This window comes from Peromyscus maniculatus, chromosome 9 (assembly GCF_049852395.1).
Source record: "Peromyscus maniculatus bairdii isolate BWxNUB_F1_BW_parent chromosome 9, HU_Pman_BW_mat_3.1, whole genome shotgun sequence".
Classification (NCBI taxonomy): Eukaryota; Metazoa; Chordata; class Mammalia; order Rodentia; family Cricetidae; genus Peromyscus; species Peromyscus maniculatus.
In genome coordinates, this window is record NC_134860.1 from 11856969 (window position 1) to 11880939 (window position 23971).

A 23971-nucleotide genomic window follows, 5' to 3' on the forward strand; every position below is an offset into this window, starting at 1 on the left:
GTGGAGCAGCGGCACGGTGGGGCTCAGTGCTTGACTTCTGTGGCATCTACCATGTAAGCAGACATCGTCTATGAATCGTCATTCACAACCAAAGGGTCTGCTGGTTTTGACTTTGGGCAAGTCTCATTACTTTTCAAGCCACGGTGCTTTTCTTCATATGATGGATACATAATCTCATTTCACTTTGTAGTTTTGTCATGGTGGCTAAGTAGGAGAATGTATGCGAAAATGGTTAGCTGGATGGAATAAATGCTAAATATATCTGAATGATGCCTTTCTTCATCGTTTCTTTCTCCTGCTGTTAATTGTGAGTTCCTGGTAAGAAGCCTAATTTCTTGGAATTTTTCCTCATGCGATAAATGGAAATGAACTGTGTACTCATTTGTAGATTTGTTAGAAGTTTAAATGGGACAAACTGAAGTCCTGGGACCAGTAGGCTGCCAATGGAAATTGCTGGTTATTAATTGCTAATAGTAAATAATTAGTAGTAGCCTCCTTGACCCTATAACACATCCATATTTTTGAAATTTTTGCTATTAATAATACACTAGGGAAGGTCACTCTTGCACAGTGACTTGCTCCAGTGAGGCTGTGTTCTGGAACTCATTATACCACCGACCGGAGAAGTCCAGCCCCGAGTTGTAGACCTGAGTGCTCTTTCCCACTGTGCATCTGTCAATCCCATCTAACCATGCTCAGTCAAAACTGCTCCAAACCTCATAACATCCACTCCTGCCTGCTTTCCCCTCTTTCACCCCTACTTTCTCCCTCTGTAGCTGCTGCCCTCACTCAGGAACCCCTCATTTTTCTCTTCCCTTTCTTATTTTGAGTAGAGCCTGGTTGTGTTTTGGGGTAGCGTGCCAAGCTGAAGGTCTTAATTCCTTCCCAGGACGCCTCTTCCTTTGCCCATATGATTGTCTGCAAATCATTTCTTTCCACTCTACAAACAGGTTTCTCTGTTTTGTTTGTAGATCTTTCTAGATCTTGTCATTTGTTTCTGCTAGCTTTTCCCCATCTGGGATGCCAGTTCACACTCTTCCGTCCTTTTCCCTTCACTGAACAGCCTCCTCACTCTTTCAGCTCAACTTGAACTTGTGCTTACTGACATTCCTAGTGCGGTCTCTCATTTACTCTACCTTCTCATCTGAATAAGTGATAGTTCCCTACTACCAGAGCCTTCTACCCCTGTGTGAGAATCATACCCTACACTGCTGTGGGATGGTCTGTATGTCAAATTCTCTGATTGGTCAATAAATAAAACACTGATTGGCCAGTGGCCAGGCAGGAAGTATAGGCAGGACTAACAGAGAGGAGAATTGAGAGAACAGGAAGGTGGGAGAAGACACTGCCAGCCACCGCCATGACAAGCAGCATGTGAAGACACTGGTAAGCCATGAGCCACGTGGCAAGGTATAGATTTATAGGAATGGATTAATTTAATATATAAGAACAGTTAGCAAGAAGCCTGCCACAGCCATACAGTTTGTAAGCAAAATAAGTCTCTGTGTTTACTTGGTTGGGTCTGAGTGGCTGTGGGACTGGCGAGTGACAGAGATTTGTCCTGACTGTGGGCCAGGCAGGAAAACTCTAGCTACACTACACACATGCACTTCTAGCAACCACAACATGTCCTGATGTTGCAAAGCTTAATAGAGTAGCCCCTGCCACTCACGGTACTTCCACTGAACATTGTTCTATGGGTAAGACCCAAATCCAACCCCACATTTTTACAAAGCCTTTGTCTTCATGTCTTCCTACTTGATTCCCAGCACCCACATGACAGTTCACAATCATCTGTAACTCTAGTTCCAGGGGATCAGATGCTTTCTTCTGACTTTTCTGGGTACCAGGCTGAGGTGGTGTTGTGTTCCCCAAAATATTGTGCACCCTAATAAACTTATTTGGGGTCAGAGACAGAACAGCCACAATATTAAACATAGAGGATAGGCAGTGTTAGCACACGCCTTTAATCCTAGCATTCCAGAGGCAGAAATCCATGTGTTCAAGGATACAGCCAAGCATAGTGACTCACGCCTTTAATTCCAGAAAGCGAGCCTTTAATCCTAGGGAGTGGTGGTAAAAAACATAAAGGTATATAAGGCGTGAGGACCAGAAACTAGAAGCTTTTAGCTGTTTAAGCTTCAGGCTTTCAAGCAGCAGTTCAGCTGAGAGCCATTGGGATGAGGACTCAGAGGCCTCCAGTCTGAGGAAACAAGACCAGCTGAGAAGTTGGCCAAGTGAGCTAGCTGTGGCTTGTTCTGGCTCTCTGATCTTCCAGTGTTCACCCCAATGCTTGGCTCAGGTTTGATTTTATTAATAAGAACATTTAAGATTCCTGCTACACCAGGCACATATGTGGTTCATGGACATATAAACAGGCAAAACATCCATACTCATGAAATAAACAAATACTCCAGAGAAGCAACTTAGGGAGAGAATATGTATTTTGTCTCATAGTTTCTGTCCATCATGGTTGGGAAGGCATCACAGAGTTCACAGTGGCCGGGATGTGTGGTGGAGTCTCCTCACATCTTGATGAAGCAGGAAGCAGAATGCTCTAGCCACAACAAGAAGTAGTGTAATCTTCAAGACCTGCCCCCCGTGGTGGGCATCAACTGATTGGGTCCCATGTTCCAGAGGTTGCTTAACCTTTTAAAATTAGCACTTCTCTCAGGACCAGTTGTTCAAACACAGGAGCCTGTCAGGGACATTTCACACCCAATTTATAAGACGCTCCATCTTCTATCTGCAGCGATAACAGCTCAGCTATGGTAGTGCTCATTGGCTCTCCACCTGTGCTTGTTTCAGCAGAGGACATGCCTCTTCTTGCTATGGACATTTCCATCCTGGGGTCTCAGATCTCCCCCTTTCCCATTCGAACACTTTGCATGGCTCTTTCACATGTTTCTGCGTCATTACTGTATTAATCGATTTTCTGCAACCACATGAAGTACTGGACACAGGCCATTATGAAAGATAGAGATGTTTATTCAGCTCACAGTTTTGAAAAATGAAAGTCTGAGACTTGTGGTCCCATTGCTTGGCCTCTGAAGAGGCTGGTGGATGTTGGCATGCCGTGGTGGGAGTGTGCGTGGAAAAAAATTGTCACATCTCCAACTGGAGCAGTAGAGAACGGTGACTCAGGTTTGCTCCTTCTGTAACAGTCCTCTCAAGAGAATCCAAGAGGTTGAAGAACTAGCAAGAGGTCACATGCGAAGCATCTCAGAACGTGTCCTCAGCGACTGGATGTCCTCTCTCTAGGCCCCACCTCCCTGTTTTTTTTTTTTTTAAACCATTTCCTAACAGTAACTCCCAAGGGCTCAAGTCTTTGAGGGGCACATGTATATAATCACTGAACTCACCAGACACCAACTTGTCCATTGCTGTTCTCTCTGAAAATTGGTTTTAAAGTCTTCCATCTAGTCAAAATACTCATGGTCCCACCCTCTTTCCATTAGCACTCAGCTAAGCTCTCTGTCGTTTTGTCTGCTTTTCCACCTACCAGTCTGGCTACTATTTGACCCTTGCCTTCCGGAGACGAGCTTGCCCAGACCAGCGGTTTCCACCTTTCAGGTCTGCTGCTTGGTTTATCTTCTTTGCCCTTCCTGGAGTATCTGGCCAAGCTGAGGACCACCCCCTCGCCGCCATCTCTTCTGGCCTCTGTGTCAACATCATACCAAATGCCTGTCCCCCTAATGCAAGGCCATTTTTCTCAGTCTGCTTCACAGACTCACACATGCTGTGGAACTACAACTGTCCCTGTCCCCCAAGGGGAGTCCGTGTTCCTTCTCCTGTTTCTGCTCTTCTCTCTCAGTCTCATAGAAACCAAGGGTTTCAGGCATTTACCAAACTACTCAAAATGAGAGTCTCACTGTCACACTTTCCCTCTGAGCCTCAAATCTGCTGATTGTCACACATGTACCTTAGCCTAGACATATCCAAAAGAGAACTCTCTAATCTTATTTCCCCCAGTATTCTTAATCTCACACAACATCTCAAGTTTCTCAGTTGCTTGAGCACAAAACAAACCATCTCTGATCCTGGTTTTTTTTTTTTTCTATATTCAATTCAATGGATGCATCAACATTGTAAGGAGCTAGACTTAGACAGAGGGTTATTGGAGCATCTCCCCTCACTGACAACGATCAAATGTTGCCTACGCTTGCTCCTATACCCACTGGGTCATAAGAGGGAGTGGAGTCTCTGAAGAGGCAGGGGTGTGTAAATAAATCATGTTAGGAGGTCAAGCTTTCATCCGGAGAACAAGGATTACCCATTGCCATTGTGGACCACGGAGGCAAGCATTAACTGTGACCCTAGAGAGTTTGGACTTCTTAATAACTAAAAGTAACTTTTAAAATTATGGGTGTTATTCTAGGACCAGGGTATAGAACTTGAAGGCAAAGACTTCCTGTTTTTCTTCTTCTGGGTTCATATTGCTCAAGAGAGCAGTTACAATAAACTTGACTATATAATTTCCTATTTGAGACTTTTCAAAGGTGTTTCATTAAACTTTAAATAAAGCCAGAACTTGTATAGGGCTCACCTCCTTTTCCCGCTGAGGGCTGTGCCTTCTTCCTGTAGCACTCAACTCATCCTAACTCTGGGACCTTTGCAAGTGATCTGATTCATAGCATGATTTTGACTCTTTCTCATTTTTAAAAGACTACCTCCACAGAAAAGGCAAGCCCAGAGCCTGATCAGTCTTGCTGTGTCTCTCTGATAGCACATGTCTCCTGGTTCCTTGTTTTGGACTACCCATTTCTCTATTTACTGTCTCCTTTTAATGACTCCTGTGGCGGATGCTCCAGCCAGCCTTCTATGACTGTGACAGAGTGTCTGAGATCATCAGCCTGTCAGAGGAAAGCCTTGTACTGGGTTAGGGTCTGAGAGTGCTGCCCGTGGTCACGCGGCACCACTGCTTTGGGCCTGTTGGGCCAGCAGTACAGTGAGCGTGTGGCAGAGGAAGTTTGCTCTCCTCATGCAGCTGGGAGGCAGAGAAAGAAGGAGAGGAAAGGCCAGAGTCCTACCTGCTCTTTCATGGTCATGCCCCAGTGGCCAAGCTTCCTTCCTGTAAGCACCACCTCTTAAAAAGTTTCTCCCTCTTCTGGTACAGCCATGCATTGGAGACTAAACCTTTAATACACAGGCTTTTGTGACACTTCAGGTCTAGACTATAAGAAGTGATGGTCACTGCTATTCTTTTTGAGCCTAACATAAGCTCTGGCACATGTTGGAACATAACAGATATTTGTTAAATTGAAGAATAAAATTCATTTACTTACTGAGTTACAAAAAAAAATTTTAAAGGGCTATTTCTTTTTTGTGTTTAGGCATCAAATAGAAAGATATTTTTATTTTTTGATGAGCAGAGGAAATAGTAGCTACTGAGAACCAATAACACTTGTTTTAGGGTCATTTACTTGTATGCGTTCCTTTTAAGACAGTATGATTGACAAGCTTATATGGTTTTGAAGCATTTGCAAAACTAAGCGTCTTCATAGGTTTGAGTTGTTATAACCAAGTACCCTAGACTGGGTACCTTAAAAACAACAGATTTATTTTCACAGTTCTGATAAAAGTGCTGACAGATTTTAATGCCTGGTGAAGGGCCATGGTTCACAGATGGCCATCTTTTTGCTGTGTTCTCACATGGGTCAAGAGGCAAAAGAGTGACTGGGGCTTGCTTTGTAAGGACACTAATTTCATCTTGAGGTTTTCACCCTCATGACTGTACCACTTCTTAAAGGCCCGACCACCGTGAGAGTTGGAATTTCCACATATGAATGAGAGCATGTGCAAATGTTCAAGCCCCACCAATGAGAAGGAAATAGTGTTTTCTCCCTTTTACTGTAGATCACCACTATATTACATGTTTTTTTTTATTATTTACGTGTGTGCATGCGTGGGTAGGTATGTATACATGTTTGTGTGTGTGCATGCATAGGTAGGTATGTATACATGTCTGTGTGTGTGCATGCATGGGTGGGTATGTATACATGTTTGTGTGTGTGCAGGTACATGTATGTTGCATATACATGCACGCCAGAGTCCAACCTCAACTGTCATTTCTTCTCAGATTCTGTCACATTGTTTTGTGAGACAGGGTCCCGTATTAAGACCGGGAGCTCAGTGGTCAGGCTAGGCTGGCTGGGCAGTCAGCCGCAAGGCATCAGCCTGTCTCTGTCTGTCCGTGCTGGGATTAGAATTGCTCTCCACACCTGGCTTGTTGCATGGGTGTTAGAGATCAAACTCAGGACGTCATGCTTGCCTGGCTAGCACTTTGCAGAATGAGCTCTCTCCCCAGCCATGTGTTATATGTTTTTTTTTATTTTCTGGTTTTTATAACACTTAACTATCTTGGGGTCTTGCTGATCAGAAGGGACTGTGAGCAGACATTGTGCTTGGGAGCTAATCTGAAGCCCACATCACAGCTGTCTCTTTTATGGAATTGGTAGTGGCCAACACACTGTTCACTTACCCTGTTTACCTCAGGGCTGGGTACCAAAAAACTCCAACATCTCTGACTCCTTAGAACCTACTGAAATTATTCACAGGAGCTGTATTAGTCAGGGCTCTCTAGAGGAACAGACTAATAAATAGAATGAACATGAACTAATTCTATTAGTTCTGTTCATATATATACATATATATGCATATACATTTTTGTGTATATATATATATATATATATATATATATATATATGATTTATTAGAATGGTTACAGTCCAGCTAGTCTAACAATGAAAAGTCTAAGGATCTAGTAGTAGTTCAGTGCATGAAGCTGGATGTCTCAGCGAGTCGTAAGTGTACACTGGAATTCTGAAGAAGCAGGTTCTAATGCCAGTGAAGGAATGGCGTTGCAGGGAGTGGGCAGAGAGCTAATGCTTCCTTCTTCCCTGTCAAGGTGTGGCCCAGATTAAAGGTGGATCTGCTCTCCTCAAAAGACCCTGATTACAGGTGGGTCTTCCCATTTCAAATGATATGATGATGATGATGATGATGATAAATCCCTTACAGGCCAGGTGGTGGTAGCACACGCCTTTAATCCTGGCACTCAGGAGGCAGAGGCAGGCAGATGGATCTCTGAGTTTGAGGCTAGCCTGGTCTGCACAGTGAGTTCCAGGACAGCTGAGTCTACACAGAGAAACCCTGTCTCAAAAAAAAAAAAAAAAAAAAAAAAACCCCACTACCAAACCAAACAATAAAACAAAAAACCCCTCACAGGTGTACCCAGGCACTTGGGTTTTAGTTAATTCCATAGTTAGTCAAGTTAGCACCCAAGGCCAGCCATCACAGTGGCTGGGTCTGCACTGGCTTGCTTTGCTCTGCAGCTTTCTTCCCTCAGAAAGCACAGTGAGGGGTTCACAATTTCCTGCTACCCCTTCTCCCCCGACTCACTCTGCTGTTTCACCATGTCTGACTCAAACACATCCTTGGTCTACATGGGAAATAATCTCCCATGTAATATGTGTACACGAACCATAGGGGGCTTCTTGCCACCCTCATGGATTCCAGGGAGCAGGAGCAGCTTTGGCTCAGCTCTTCCTAGGGTCTGGAGGCCACAGCCACAGTCCAGTCTTCTCAACCCTTAGGGTGTGCTGCCCCTGTGGGCTGATGGGGACCTTGAAAAGATCACATTTTCTCTACTTGACCTCATTCTATGGCCCCTTGAGCACAGTGATCTAGGCAGCCCCAACTGAGGGAACTAACTTCTAAAAAATATGAAAATGTCTCTTGTCCTTGTAAATAATTAATTTGATAATGGAGCCCCTGCCAGTAGTTATGAAACTTCCAGATGGAAGAGCTGAAAGAAGCAGCCCTCTCATCATGTATTACATCACACGCTCATTTGCCCATTCATCCCTAACTTTCATTCATGTAATACTAACCAAAACTGTCCCAGGCTTGGTGCTCAGGGCAGGGGATACAAACTCAAATGTGGCTGCTGCTGCCCGCCAGCATTGCGTATGCCAGTCAGTGACTGAATTTCACTGTGACACCAACAATGGAGGAATATAGGGTTCTGAGAGGGCGGAAGAGGGGGTTGGAAGTCAGGAGAAGACATGTCACTCAGACTAAGTTTTGAAGAATGAGTGAGAACTGGATGAGTCCCTGGGGTGGGGGTGGGTGTACAGGGAACATGCCAGATATTAATTTCTTTGTCTCTAGTGCCGACTATTGTTTCTTAAGCTCTTACTTGGTGCCAGTCTCTGTTTTGGGCACAAAGGTTTTGTGGTAGGCAAACCCAACATATTTCCTTCTTTTATGACCTTTTCAGTGAGTACAGGAAATGGATAGTCAACAAATCATCACCCTGTCACCCCAAGGAGTCACAAGTTCAAGTGCCAGTGAGGGAAACATGGAGGATGTGAAGATGTGTAACCATGCTGCTTAGGGACCTGATCCAGATGCACACATCTGGTCTGGGAAGGCTTCTGAAGATATGGCACTTACTCTTGGGTCTGAAGTGTGACAATGGTAAAGTCAGTGATCAGAGATGGGTATCCAAGATTAGGCAGAAAGAAGGTATTTGGAAAGGCAAGAAGGTAGGGGATGAGTGAGGACCAGGATGAGGGTGAGAGCAGGGAGGTAAGGCTGAATGAGGGAGGTAAAGCCCCTCCCAGTCAGAGGAAGTTCAAGCCTCCTTGAAAGACAGTATGGGCTGCTGGGCCTAGAGGGTGGCAAGCTAGGGCAACTCTGAAACCTGAGTGCCCAGGGGCTGCTGCCCTCAGTAGCATCTGGGATGTTCCCCTGGTACCCTCTGCCTCCATACTGGTTTCTTATGCAGCAGGCTTATGAGGCCAGGACAGGGAGTATGGGAGGAGGTTCTCAGGCATCAGCACCCCTGACCAGGAGATACAGCTGTGTGGATGGGGTTGTTCATTTAAAAGTACCAGACAGGAGGAAAGGCAGTGTCTGGTTTCTGTGGAATGAATGATCTGACCAAAATGCAGGCTGTGGACAGTTCTCCTTTCTCAAATGAAACCTGCCCAAGAGAAGGGAGCTTTTTTGTGTTGTCTTTTGCAGTATCTTCAGTGCCCAGAACAATTCTTTGGACATACACAGTGTTGCACATACACTTGTTTAATAAAAACTGCGCATGTATTTTAGACGGAGATTCTGTGCAGACTGAGCCGAACCAGGGAGCAGGGACTAGGTTCATATGACTGGCCACTCCGCCTTTCTCGTCTCTGTGGGCCTGACTGGCTCGCCTTTGCTTGCTGAGACCTTTCCTCTCTCCCAGCATGGCTGGCAGAAGGGACAGGCTGCAGTCAGGATTTGGCAGCGACTCTCGGCTTCTCCAAGCTGCTGTATTTATCCAGTTGTTGTTCCAAGCTCTTCCCATCTGGCCCCCCTGCCAGGGCTGTCTCTGCAGCTAATGCTAGTTCTCCAACTGAATGCACGGCAAATGTCTCTGACAACTACCTGTGTTATTATTATTCTTTTCTTCTCATGGACTGACTGCTTTGGTGCCCACCTAAGGCTCTCCCAGGGCATCTTGTTTGGAAATGCTCCGGGCTTACTTTCTGCAGGCAGCTGCCTTTAAGACGAAGGTGGTTGGTTTGAGACAACTCCATTACCTTTCAGGCTTTCCTCCATTAAATTTGGGCTGCCTCAAATCTAGCAGAGTTACTACTACGGACTCCTTAGCATCCATTTATGTACCTACGCAGTGTGTCTGTAAGTTAAAAACACCTGGGAGGCATCCAAAACTTTTCTTAGTCCTTCTTAGCGGTTCCGAATTTTATTAAACGAATGATTTATTGAGTACCTTGAATGCAATAGACATTCTGCCGGGCGCTTAGCCTCCAACATCTTGTTTTATTTCTACCACATCCCTGTGAGGTAGGTATTATTGTATTTCTTCTTTGGGGGAGTAAATTAATGCTTTGAGAGATGAAACTGTGTAATTAAATTTTGTCGGGGTTTGTGTTAGGAAACCAGGCCTTGCTCCTTTCTCCCTATGAGCTTGACCTTGCGGGCAGTTGAAGGCTGCCAACTCTAGCTGGTCTTTTTCTTTTTCCTGGGAGCTAGACAGCCAGATGTAGGAGTTTGAGCAGCATTGTATCTGGCTATAGGACTCCTCCAGGTTTTGGAGAAGGATTTGCAAGGAGGAAGGGGGTGGATAGAATGAAGATGATTACTAATGGAGGAGATGGAGGACACAGACCCAAGGTTTTCCTAACTTAATGGTGAGTATGAATGCAAGGTGTGGCATTCCAGGGTCTCCTCAAGCACTGAGCAGCAGTTCTAGAACTCTAAATGTTAACTCTATGCTAACAGTGGTTCCTGCAAAGGGAGGGCCTTCCCCTAACAGTCAAACTTGGTATGCTGTGTGGTAAACCCTTCCACCTGCCTCTGGAGGCCACCGTCAAGTTAGATGCAGAGTAGATCCATCTGTTTTACTGTTCAAATTCCCATCTTCCTATCTCTGACTCACAGGTGTTGACGCTTGCATCTGTAGATAGAGTTACGTGTTAGAAAGTGCCCTAGACTTTTAATCAGAAAGCCCGAGTTTAAACGTGAACTCCACTGCTTGTTTTAGTGGCCTCGGGCAGGTCATGAGAACCCCTCTGACTCTCAGTGTCCTGCCCTGCAAATTGAAGTAGCCATGCCTGGTCCCACAGTGAGTGTGTATGTTAGTGGCTCTCACACGGGAGTGAGTCTATCTCCAAGGTAACATCTGGCAGTGTCTAAAGGCATGTTCAGTTACTACAGCTGGAGTAGATGGGATGCCACTGGCTCCTAGTGGGTAGAGCCCAGCCATACTATTAACTGTCCTGCAAAGCTGAGGTCAGCCCCTCAGTGATCCAGTGTGAAGTGTCAGCAGAGCTAGATTGAGAAACCCTGGTGTAAGTGATGAAGTATCACCTAGTACTTAGCACCCAAGAGGGTGTTAATTGAGAATAATTGTGTTAGACCTAGAATTAGAGCTGGAAAGTCCCTTGTTGAGCCCCACCCAGGATTTCCATACTCCATAGCTCAGTCTTGGAAGCCAGGATGGGGCCAGGAATGTGCCTGAGTGCTTTTGTTAGGAGTCTGATCCAATGCTGGTGGACAGTGAGGCCCTGCCCCTTGTGGTCCCCATCCTCACTGCATCTATCATGTTAGGGTCTCTGAGAACTTCCAGGGTGTGTCTGGTGTTGAAATTTCCCTCCAACATTATTTCTCATCTATCTATCTATCTATCTATCTATCTATCTATCTATCTATCTATCTATCTATCTATCTATCATCTATCTATCTATCTATCTATCTATCTATCTATCTATCTATCTTCTATCATCTGTCTGTCTGTCTATTTATTATGTATTAGTCCATTGTGGCATATGATGTAGAGTGTGTCTAGAGGTCAGAGGAAAATTTGTAAGAGGTGGCTCTCTCCTTCTACTGTGTGAGTCCTGGGGGGTCAAACTCAGATCATCAGGGTTAGTAGCAAGTGCTGTTACCAATGAACCATTTATCTGGCACTGAAATTTCTTCCTACATGCTGGCATATACTAGGACTTTGTCAAGGCCAAGGTCCCCTTTACATTTGTGTTCTATGGCATGAGCATCTTGTCATCCTTTCAAGATGTGAGTCCTGGATGCAGTCACCCTCCTTCCCTGCAGCTTCTAGGGGGGGCTCAGAAGTCAAAAGGGTGTCTTTTCCAGGACCCCTGTCATCTGGCTTTTGCTTTGACTCCAGGTAGCTTATCTGGTAAATGGGTCCTGGAACTCAGTGAGTTTGGAGCTTGGTGTGGCATTTCCACAGGAAGCAGGAGAAATCTTGTTCCACACTGATTGTCTTTTATGAGGGCAGGAGCTGGGGGCTCAGGGACAAAGGACATATATTGGAGCCTTGTTAGACAGTCAGTGGTATTAATGGAAAGAGGGACTCAGTGGGGAAGACACGGAGCCAGAAAATGCCAGAGCTTCTCTTTGTGGCTTAGGGAGAGGTGATAAGGCTTCTGGAAGGGAATGGGGTAGGTGAAGAGGAATACATTCAGGCAGTATCCCTGGAGCGCCTGAGGCAGAGCAGTGTGTTCAGGAGACAGGTTGACATCCGTGTGTCTAAGGATATGAAAGAGGAGAGGAGGATCTGAGGTGGAAATGATTGGGGCAGGGTGGGAGTCGGGGGAGAACAATATGATGCTGCTCAGTGAAGGAGGGTAGGAAGGAGCCGTCTTTAGTGGGTTCTAAGCCTGCAACCTAGGGGAGTGTCTTAATGCTCCTCCCAATACCAAGACTCCTCCCAACACCGAAGGGAGTTCCTTGAGCTCTGAGGCATGGCTTTGAGGAACAGCCAGAGCTGTTTTAGAATATCTGGGGAACCCTCTTGGCCTGGTGAGTTTCCTTTGACGAGCACAGGGTCTGGATGCTCATTCCTATCTAACTGGCCTAGATGTCCCAGTCTAGCCCAGCAGAGGGTAGCTTTGGGGCTTTTGAGGGTGATCATTCATGCTGTTCACGTCCTCATACCCACCTCTCAGTCTGGGTTCTCTTTTCTTAACGTGGTACAGCCATTTTCGCTGTCCACCTCACAGGACCGTTGTAAAATGTAACCAGACCCACATGTACAGACAGGTAGTACAATCGACTTGGGAGTTACTGTAGAGCTCAGCGGCCACTTGGGGGCTGGAGTCCAGTGCAGGCGACACACAGTTCAGCTGGTGACGCTGAACTGTACACATCATATACCTGCTTCTTCTTCCCCTTCTCTCCCTTCCTGTTTGATCCAGGTCCTACCCCTGGCCCAAGGATGGCAGCCTGTGTGGGCATGTGTGGCAGGGCCTCGACAGAGGTTGTCCCATGAGCTGCGCATCCTCCCCACAATGGAGACCTGTATTCAGGCTGTGGCCAGTGCCTGCTCCTGCCTGGACAGTCGATTCCACTTCTGGGTAGTCTATTCCTCTATAAGCCCCAGTAACACATTTTCTGTTGGCCTCTGGAAATCTGTGTTGTTTCCAGGCTCCAGATTGGCTAATTGGCCTGACAATTGAGGGCCTCAGGAGGAAATGCTACGGGTGTTTCTAAAGTGTTTCTAGGGAGTCATAAAAGTGCCAGGTTGTCTTTTTATGATGGTTCTTAAGGCCCTGATTTAGGAGATTGTTGAGTTTTGCTGTTTCTGCGGGTAGGTTGCTCTTGCGGCGGGATTTGGACCTCCTCTCAGCAAAGCTCTCTAGTGAGGACAGCTACAGTGGAGAAATGTTAAGGGACCCTGGCAGAGTAGGGAGGTGTCACTTGCCAAGGGGCTTACATGAGCCAGGTGTAGTGCAGTCAGTGTTCTACATTCTTTGCTGTGTTTCGGAAATCCAGGTGACATGAGATTTGCCCTCACTGTGCACAAAAAGACACCAAGACTCAGAAATGTCTCAGCTTGTCCCTGATTATACTATTGCTGGGTGAGGCTCGCCATCTCCTTCAGTGTGACACACCCAGCCATCCTCAGTGTTTACCCAAGTATGTACGCAGAGGCTTGGATTAACCTTGACCTGCTGGAACACCTAGAGCAGTGGTTCTCAGCCTGTGGGTCAAGACCCCTTTGGGGGTCAAAAGACCCTTTCACTGGGGTCACAGATCAGATATCCTGCATATCAGATACTTACATTATGATTCATAGCAGTAGCAAAATTACAGTTGTGAAATAGCAATAAAATAATTTTTTATAAAATATTAAAATCATAAATGTTTCTAAAAATTATCTTTTAGTTACACACACACACACACACACACACACACACACACACACACACACCTTTGATCATATTTATCCCACTATCCTCTGTTAATACCCTTATACTCTGCCAAAGCTTTATTTTTGTTGTTGGTTTGTTTTTCAAGACAGGGTTTCTTTCTTTCTTTTTTCTTTTTCTTTCTTTTTTTTTTTTTTTTTTGGTTTTTGGAGACAGGGTTTCTCTGTGTAGTTTTGGTGCCTGTCCTGGATCTCGCTCTGTAGACCAGGCTGGCCTCAAACTCACAGAGATCCACCTGCCTCTGCTTCCCGAGTGCTGGGATCAAAGGCATGTGCCACTGTTTTTATGTGTAGCTCTGGAACTCGCTCTGAGGACCAGGATCTCGAACTCAGAGATCTGCCTGCCTCACCTCCCGAGTGCTACCACCACCCAGCTCTTTCTTTCACGTCTTTTTGTGTGTGAGCCACTCTGTTTTATTAGGGTTGTCTGCATAAACATGAGCGGAAAGGTAGTTACTTGAGCAAGGGCAACTTTCCACTGAGGCATATGACTGCCCCTCCCCCGCAGCCTTGAATGGCTTATAGTTCCTCAGGGAGGAGTGGGCTTCCTGAGTCCTTCTCTATCCGTGATGGATTATGGACAGTAAAGGCTGGTGCAGGCTTGTGCAGGTAAACCACAGCTGCTGTGAGTTCATGAGGGTGACAGCTCCTTCATGTTCAGAAGACAGCATTTCACCGCACTGTCTCCACCCCCCAGCTTTCCTGTTCTTCCCATGCCTCCTTCCAAACATCCCCCGATCCTTGGAAGGGCGACATAAATGTTCTGTTGGGGACGCATACTCAGCAGCCCCTTAGTCTCCCCACTTGGACCCATTATGAGTCACCACATTCATCTCTGTGTCCTGCAAACAGAAGCCTCTTTAACCAAGGGTGAAATCAGCACTAATCTATGAGTTATTAACATAACTATTTAAAAGGCAGTTTGACAACACATCTAGCAAAACAGGACTGGTGGCTTTTCAGGGAACCTATGATCTCCCTGGACATGGGTGTTTGACCAGGTTTACAGTGGCAATCCTGATCTTCCTCTAGTGAGATGGGCTTCAGGTCCAGTCCCTGGCTCTTGTCCCCATAGCAGTCTTGTCCTTATTGTACCAATGGGCAGGCCTTGCCTGGCAGTTAAGTATTACGGGATGCAGGAGCCATAGCTGGATAAACCAACTTTCCTATTAGCTTGAATAGCGCCTTCTAGCACTGTGAAAGCTAGCCAGCAGGGAGGAAGCTTCCAGTCCAGTGCTGGCTTTGTTTCTCTATGCTTTGTACCTGAAGTACGTGTTTTCTTCAGCAGTAGGGTCTTATCATCTGCATCTGGTATACAACCACGAGCAATGGCAGCAGCCTGTAGTGTTTGAGGGGACTCTCAAGCTCCCTGACCAATAGCATAGACCTGTGTTCCACCCTGGCATTGGGATTTTCATGTAATAGCCTATGGCTTCTGAGAGAAGCATTATACACCTGCACAGCATCTCTATTTTCTGTCCCTGTTCCTCAAGTTTGTCAAGCAAGCTTATATTTTGCTGGCATTGCTACCCCTCTAACTAGACAATACTTTTTGCAAATGGCTACATGTCCTTACCTCCTTGGCACCTCTGGATGTCCTTGTGTTTTGGTTTTTAAAGTAATACCCTTCTTTTCTCTGGCCCATATCCTACCTTCCTTCAGTTTGTTCCAACTTACATTTTCATTGGGTGGCTTGTTGATTGTTTTGTCAACACTAGACAGTGGATGTGGTTTGCTCCTGTTGTACCCTCAAGCCGAGAACAGTGCCTGCATACAGCAAGAAGCCTGTCTGCTGAAAGAAGGACTTGGAGAAATATAAAGATCAAAGGGCTGGTGAGGGGAGGCAAATAGAAATATGAAAAAAGAAAAGGGAGACCACACCATTTAGATAAAACCTCCAAGTATGACCATCCAGGAGTGGGCACCAGGCTGCCAGGCAGCCTGGGGTAGGAAGGCAGAGCTTGGAAGAGCTTTGGCACCATCTGAAGGAGGCCAGCATGAAGCTCTTGGCCAAGCTTCCTAGCAGCCTCTGGGCTTTCATCAAAAGCTGGGAGGCAAGGCAGCCCTTGTGAAGTTAGCATCCACGCCTCCAGCTGGGTCCGGATTCTTCTTCAAAGGCTAATTCACACGGGCTTTTCCCTGGAGTGACTGCAGTTCATGTCCTTCACTTGCATATTTCAGGGCATAAAATAGAACAAAGCCAAACTTTGTTGTCTTTGTAGCTACATGTCCAGCTCCAAGTGTGAGCTTGAGGAAGCTGGTCAGACCTGCTGAGGGGGTGGGGGGCAGCCACCTTTGTCGCAGTTGGCTGATGGTAGCTCATGGCTCACAGAGACTGGCCTAGAATATGGATCCTCTTGACTAGTTATCAATTCCCTGTACTTGTGGGCTTCCATAAGCAGCGGGCTACCAAGACTGACGTTCACTTTCTACTTTGTTCAATAGCTTGAGTGGAGGCTAGTGGCCTTCATATGAGGCTTCTCAAGCTATAGCTCATTTGGAGGAAGGAAGGAGACCACTGTTTTTCCTGGGTGCTGCAATGGCTAGAACCAACAGGTATTTATATGATCATCATTTCTTGAGTCTTCACTCTGAAGTGGATTCAACATTCTCTCATGTTTTCCTCTAGAGGAAGAAAATAGAGTCAGAGGCACTGTTTGTCTTAGTTACTTTTTTGTTGCTATGATAAAAAACCCCTCGACATAAGCCACTTAGGAAGGGACGTTCCTTTTGGCTCACAGTTGATTATAGTCCAGCAATACAGACAGATCACAGAGAAAGAAACTGGGGACATCTGTTTACATTGCAGTCAGAGTCAAGAAGCAGGAGTGATGAATGCTTATCCTCAGCTCACTTTCTATACAGTCTAAGATCTTAGCCTATGGAATGGTGCCACCGATGGTGGGTCTTTTCACTTCAGTTAACTGAATCGAGACATTTCCCCACAGGCATGCCAAGAGACTTTTCTACTTGAGAATTTAGGTCTCATCATGCTGATGACTAAAATGAACACCCACCATACGATTTCCCAGTGAGCTTCTACTTCTCTTAAGAATCAGAGACAGGATCTGATGTCCCTGGTATGGGGCCCCATACACAGTGTTCATTATGAGGGCCTCAGGAGATAGATCCATTCTCTTTGTTCTGCTCATCACTCCCTCACAAGCCCCTCCATCCAGGACTTCAGGTGAGATATGGATGTGTTTTCTGGGGAGATGAAGAAGCATGGAGGTTTGTTTGCTGGTCAGAAACTACCCACAGCTGACATGCGAAAGAGGACTTGGTCCTTTCCTGTGTAATTCTCAGCATGGATATACAGAAGAGCTTTGCTACCGAGGGTTCAGTATCTGGAATCTTAAGACTGGCTATGTGACCTTCGATGATTCATTTTCTGGGCTTAGAAACTCATTTCTCATCTAGTCTGTGGAACTAGAAGTTAGCACTGTAGCTAAAGCTCCCAACATGCACATCCCTTATACATAGTAGGTTTTTGGAAAGAAAAAAAAAATGTCAACCAAGATAATATGGTAACTTAAGTAAGCATTGTTAAGTTTTTCTGTACTTAAACATTGAGCACCTGCTATGTGTGTGGTACTGTCCTAGGAGGTGGGAGCACAGAGGAGAAAGATGGCCTTGACCCTCTGCAGGGACCATGGCTTAGAAAGGGCAGGCAGGAAGGATTTACCTCTGTGAGCTGGTGAGAAAAATTGACTTGTCACCAGGTCTAAGCGAGTCCCAGGTCAGGAAGGAGAAAGGGCTTAGTGTTCCAGGAACCAGGCAGCATTTGGAGGGAAATGAGGTCAGTGTGGTTTTCTCTCCTGCCTCCCTCAAACATAATGGGCAGTCATCAAGGCTTTTGAGTAGGTTCTGCCATTATCAGATTTGTGTTCTGATTGAAAAGTTCATTCCAGCTGCTGTGTGGCACCTTGAAGGAAGTGACAATTGTGGAAGATTGAGGACCTGCAAGGAGGCCACTGTGTTGTTTTGGCAGAAGATAAAGGTGGCTTGGAACAGGGCACTGATAGATGGGTTCTCTGCCTGGCTCCCTGCGTCCTTTTCTGAGCCCTGCAGAAAGGCAGCTGCTACCACCAAGGACACTGGTGCAGTGACCTCTGTTGTTGATTGAATTGTGCTTCTCATTGAAGGATATTTTGGAGTCCAAACCCTGGGACCTCAGCATGTGACCTTCTTTGGAACAGGAACTTTGCAGATTATAGGCGAAAGTGACGTCATTGGGGTGGATCTTCCTTCAGTATGACTGGTGACTTTAGTGAGGAGACATGTGGGGACTGAGACTGGTATACAGAGAAGATGATGTGAGACAGATAGAAGGTGGCATCTCCAAACCAGGAAGAGAAGCCCAGAAGCTCTCTTTCATGCTCCACAGAGAAGCTGGCTCCACTGATTCAGATCTCTCACTTTCACCCCAAGAGCTCTAAGGTCATAACCTCCTGCTGCTTTGGCCTTCAGCCCTAGGTGCTTTGGTATGGAAATTCTGGTAGAAGAACATGCCCTCATCTCTTGTAAAACTGCAGGGGTGGATTTCCAACCTCTTAGCACATCCAGGTACCACTATAGAGATGCATAGATGTGACAGATGTTCTCCTGATAATGTTGACGAGCACTTGGGCTAGGATGCAGTGAGCCAAAATCACAGGTTTCACATATCTGCCCCTGTCATCCTTAATCTTGGTCCTCAGATCATCAGGAAGCTCTATACCTGACCTTTATATGTCTCTAGACCCCTTTAAGAGCCCATCTCTGGCTGGGAGTGGTTGTGTGAACTCTCAGCACATGGGAGACTGAGGAAGAAGGGTCAGAAGTCAAGGCTCCATAGTGAACTGAAGATACTCTGGGCTACACAAGGCCCAATTTCAGAATGAAAAAGTGCCCTGACAAGGTAGCATCTCACAGGGATCTTTGAAGAAAACTCACGTATGGAGTTAGAGAATGGGCTCTGTCACTCATTGGTTTTGTAAGACACAGATACATCCCAGACTGTTTGGCACAGGTAGAGAGGAGAGTTGGGGCTGGCCTTCCTCAATGTGGGGTTTACAGACCTTCCTCACTGGGCTATGTTCTTCTAATTTAAATAAAGGAACCCGTGAGCTGGAATTGTAAGGGCCATCTAGATCAAGAGGCTTGTGGTGAGCCCAGCTTGCAGTAGAGCAAATGTTTAGTTTCTTCTTGAACTTACTGCTCATCATAATATTTGGAAGACCATCTTTTGAGATTTAAGAGATGTCTGCTTCTCCTCCCTAGCAATGTGATGGATGCAACAGTGATGTTCTCTTTCTGCTCTCACTGCAGGAAGGGCAAACCCATTAATTCTGGTGTTTGCATAGTTGAATTCCCCCTTTCCCAGGCCGTAGTTTATTATGCTTTATTTATGTTGTACCGGTTGATTAAATATGTTCTTTGTGGTAAACTACCCCAGTCCCTTTGGAGAAAATGTTTCTGAGTACACATAATGATTTCAGGCTTTGGAAGGACATCTCCTGGTTCTCTTGGATTCTGTAGCTCTCAGATAGTCAGAGGTAAGGGGAATGTCCTTGGAACACAAATGATGTTGATTCTGAACCCCCGAGGATGTAGGTTTGGGGGGATACTTCTTTTTATCATGGGGTAGAAGAGGAGGACACTTCATGGATCATAACGCTTTGCACAAATTCCCATTATGATTAGAAGAACCCTGCTACCCTGTGCTTAGTTTTTCTGGATCCTTGAAAACATTTCATTTCTTTCTTGCCTAGCACATCAGGAAATTTGTGAGGCCTGAGCCAAAATTTTATGAAAAGCATAGGCACAGAGATGATGGTGAGCTGTTAAGAGTTCTGTGCTAGAGTAGCTGAGGTTTCTTCTTAGGTGGTTGCTGGGATATGGGGACTTGAGGCCATCCCTGGGATGTTAGCCTGGAGTGAACAATGCGTGTACATGGGGATGCCACAGGGAAGTTGGCAGGTGGGTCAGTGCTGTTGAAAAATCCGCTTGTACACAGTGAAGATTTGTCATTCAAATTGGTTTAATAACACGCTGATTGGCCAGTAGCCAGGCAGGAAGTATAGGCTGTATAGGGGTGTATAGGAAGTATAGGCAGGAAGTATAGGGGTGACCAAATTAAGGATGGTGGGAAGGAAAACAGTGGAGTCAGGGTTGCCAGCCAGATGCAGAGGGAACAGGAGATGAATGTGCCATGCTAATAAAGGTACCACCATGTTGCAAAACATAAATAGAAATATGGGCTAATTTAAGTGTAAGAATTAGCTAGTAATAAGCCTGATCTACCAACCAAGCATTTGTAATTAATATAAGCCTCTGAGTGGTAATTTGGGAAGTGGCTGCTGGGTATTTGGGAGTTGCTAGTGGGACAGAAACTTCTGCCTACAGATCAGGTTTTCTGATAAGGAAGTGAGTCCCTGGATGAGCCAGAAATCTGGAGAAAGTCAGTGAGGGCTGGGAAGGAGCCATTTTTTTTTTTCAATTTATCTGCATTTACTTTATGCTGGATTTATTACTGTGCCATGAGTTTTTGTTTCTTCAGTTTCTTCTGGGATACCTTTTTCTCCTGTTCAAACTTCTCTTCTGGCTTTGGAATTTTTTTTCCCAGTGAGGATTGTCTCAGTGTAACAGCGGGAGCTCATATATGGGTTAATTTAGTCATGAACTCTGTGAGTTTGTTAGTGAATCTTGGGTTCTTTTTTCACTTTGGTATGTTCAATGACACCTCAACCCTTAAGTTCAGCATTACTCTCAACTTTTTCAAACATGTGCAGCAAAGGTTCAGCACTCTTTGGCTCACTGACTGTGTTTTCCAGCCCCATTGTTTGGCCTGGGCGTACCTACTGACTCCACCATTATAAGGCTGGAATGGCACACATGATTTCTTTAAAGTGACAGCTCTCCTATACTTGGTGGCTTCCTGGGTACACATACCTTTGATGGCCTGGAAAGTTTCAGGGTGTTCTTAAAGTGGACACAAAGATTTGAATCTTTTGATTTGCATGAATCTGCAGGGTGTTCTGGGTCAAGACAGTAGCGAACCATCTCCACAGGTCACCTCCAGGGGCTTAAAGCAGAGCCATAATTCTTTATAGAAATCCAGGCATGGGTTTGGTAGGCATCTTATAGAACTTAAACATTTTATTTATTTCCTGTATGACAACAGGTCCCGTCTGTCTTCACCCAGTCTGGGGCTGTCTCTGCTCCTAGGGGCAATGATTCTTTTTTGTCTGACCTAGGCCACACTAGAGTTCATGATGTATCAATGAAGCACCACCCAGAATCATGATTCATTGAGATCAAAGTGTCTTAGCAAAGTTAACCCTGTATGCAGAAAATGATTACAGTTTGATCTCTGGTCATTTTGTTTTTACTTGAAAACAAAATAAAAAAACTGAAAATCAAATTAGAGAAAATAAATACATTTATGTTAATCAGATATAAAATAGAGGCAAGAATAGCATCAACATGATCCTAAGAAAAGCAAAGCACACAGACAGAGGCTTCTCGTAGTATATTTGCTACCAATGGGGAACTGGGACAGTGAACCCAGAGGCCACCCAAATCCCAAGAGAGCTCACTCAGGGATGCCCAGCTTCCCACAGACAGCACATATTTTCTGAATGATGGCTTCTGGAAGACTAATACAGAAAATCATACAAATGTGTTAGTATCGCCCAACAATAGTGAAAAAGTCACTAGTCTCTTTTGGGCCACACAGATTTTGGTCAGGGTGGCCTATGAGGGGATGTGAGGACTTGCTGGGCAGTCCCCTGCCTCTGTGGCACTTAGTTGGAAGCTATATGACAAAGTAACCTTGGACTGAAAGTCAGTTCCTGGAATTTGGGGTTCAGGGTAGCTGCTAAGATCTGGACCTAGCTTACTGTCCACAGAGCTTCCCCACCTGCAAATCCTAGATTCACCCCTTAGCTGATCCCAGTGACAGGCACTTCCTCTGAGGGGTTTCATCAAGCCCCTGAGATTCATTTATTTCTTTATTTCCTTTATGACAGAGAATAACATGAGGATTTTCTTTACTTTGACCTTAAAAATGGATGAGATGGAGCCATACCTGGTCAAGTCGCTTAGAGTGGGGCTCAGACAGCTGGGAGGGAAGACTATGGAGGCATTTCTTATCCCAGACCTCTGTGAGGTGGACTGACTTGAGTCCTTCCCCCCAAAGGAAACCCAGTACTTTTGTCAGAATAAGAGAAGATGTTCTTTTTTTTTTTTTTTTTTTTTTTTTTTTTTTTTTTTTTTTTGTTTGTTTGTTTTTTTTTTTTGTTTTTTTTTTTTTGTTTTGGGTTTTTCGAGACAGGGTTTCTCTGTGTAGCTTTGCGCCTTTCCTGGAGCTCACTTGGTAGCCCAGGCTGGCCTCGAACTCACAGAGATCCGCCTGGCTCTGCCTCCCGAGTGCTGGGATTAAAGGCGTGCGCCACCAACGCCCGGCGAGAAGATGTTCTTAGTAGCAGAGATGTGGAAGTAAATGTGGGCAAACGGGAACCAGCATATGCTGCAGGTGTGGCTGCCGGGATGTGTAGGAGAGGGAATTCCAGGGACTCAAGAGGGTCACTGCTGCTTGATGGTGTACAAGCTCACCAGGTAACGTATAAAGACGAGTGCAGGGCTCTTAGAATTTGTTTGTTTGCTTGATGGATGGGGCTACCAGCTTCATCCAACAGCAGGAACAATATATCAGAGGTAACAAGGTAAAATCTGACACGGAATAATTGAACTCAAAAGGCCAATCACAATGTTTGCTCTATAATTAAACCCAATCACAGCATTTGGCGTGGACTGTGGGCTAGCTACTTATCAGACACAGTGCTGAGCTTTTCTCGGATGTTATCCCACTCAGTTCTCATACTGCCCTGTAGCAGAGGCAGGGTGACAATCTCTGTTTCTCAAGGGAAGGAAACTGAGGCTTGACCTTTGTGTGAATTTCCCTAGGTTATGTGGGGTATATGACTAATCTTTATACAGCAAATGTTAATTGCTTCTTCCAGGTACCAATGGATGACCTTGCTACCATACATCCCTGATTGTGGACCTGGCTATGCACTTGCTTTGGCCAACGCCACGTGGGCAAATGTGAGCATGCGGTTTTGAGTCCCAATCTTAAGTGGTGGGCCTGTTTCATGCTCCTCCATGTCTGACCAGGATGAGAACAAACCCTTGGCACTTAGGGCTGTCCAGGGTTCCCTGCAGCCTTGACAAGTGAGAAGTGCATCCTCACATGTATTCCACCAAGAGTTTGTGGTTACTTGTCATGTAACCACACTGACTGACACATGTTGTTACTTAATAGTTGAGCTTGCATTCAAACCCAGCTAATCTGACCCATGTTCATCATCTCTTAAATGAGTTTCTTTGGGAGAAATAGGATAAATATAAATTGGTGTTTTGAATGAGAATGACCCCCATAAACTCATATATTTGAGTATTTGGTCACCATTGGTAAAACTGTTTGGGTAGGATTAGGAGGTGTGGCCTTGTTAGAGAAGTCATGTCATAGTGTTTGGGGAGCCTTGGGGTTTCAAAATATGCACCCCATTTCAGTTCAGCTCTCTTGGCCTCCAACTCGTGCATCAGGATGTGTGCTCTCAGCTCTTCCTGACACCATGTCTCTGCTCAGCTAGAGCCCTTCAAAACCGTAAGCACGATGAAATGTTTGCTATGAAATGTGTTCTTTTTAAGTTGCCATGGTTGTGGTGTTTTATCACAGCAACAGAAAAATAACTGATATGTAGTCCCTGCTATAGTCTTGTTTACATTTATCTATCTATCTATCTATCTATCTATCTATCTATCTATCTATCTATCTATCTATCTATCTATCTATCATTGTGTGTGTGCGTGCGTGCGTGCGTGCGTATTTGTGTGTGTGTGTGTGTGTGTGTGTGTGTGTGTGTGTGTGTGTGTGTAAAAGACATGCACTATCACTTGCATGTGGAGGTCAGAGGACAACTGGCAGAAGTCAGTTCTTTCCTGCCACTGTGTGGGTTCTAGGGATCAAACTCAGGCTGTCAGGGTTGGCAGCAAGCACCTTTAACCACTGAGCCATTTTACTGGCCTGCCCGCTATACCTTTCAACTAATTTTCAAAAGTATATTCTCAGTTTTTGGTTGTAGTTTATTCCTTCTCTAGATCTCAATTAGGTTTTTATTGGATTTTTACAAAATGACTAGAAGATAAAACTGGAAATGGAAATCTGTTTCCAATAGAAATCCTCCG

At 45.4% G+C, this 23971-nt stretch overlaps 1 protein-coding gene and 1 long non-coding RNA gene across 3 annotated transcripts in view; both read left to right on the forward strand.

Annotated features, from left to right (window-relative positions):
* Grid1 (glutamate ionotropic receptor delta type subunit 1) overlaps positions 1 to 23971 on the forward strand; it is a 721704-nt gene that overhangs the window by 343700 nt on the left and 354033 nt on the right. The gene's annotated exons all lie outside the window — the stretch shown is intronic.
* Positions 10282 to 23971, forward strand: part of LOC143267143 (uncharacterized) — a 49740-nt gene continuing 36050 nt past the window's right edge. The window contains exon 1 of the long non-coding RNA XR_013042055.1: positions 10282 to 10446. This is a non-coding gene — a long non-coding RNA (uncharacterized LOC143267143). The remainder of the gene's footprint in view (positions 10447 to 23971) is intronic.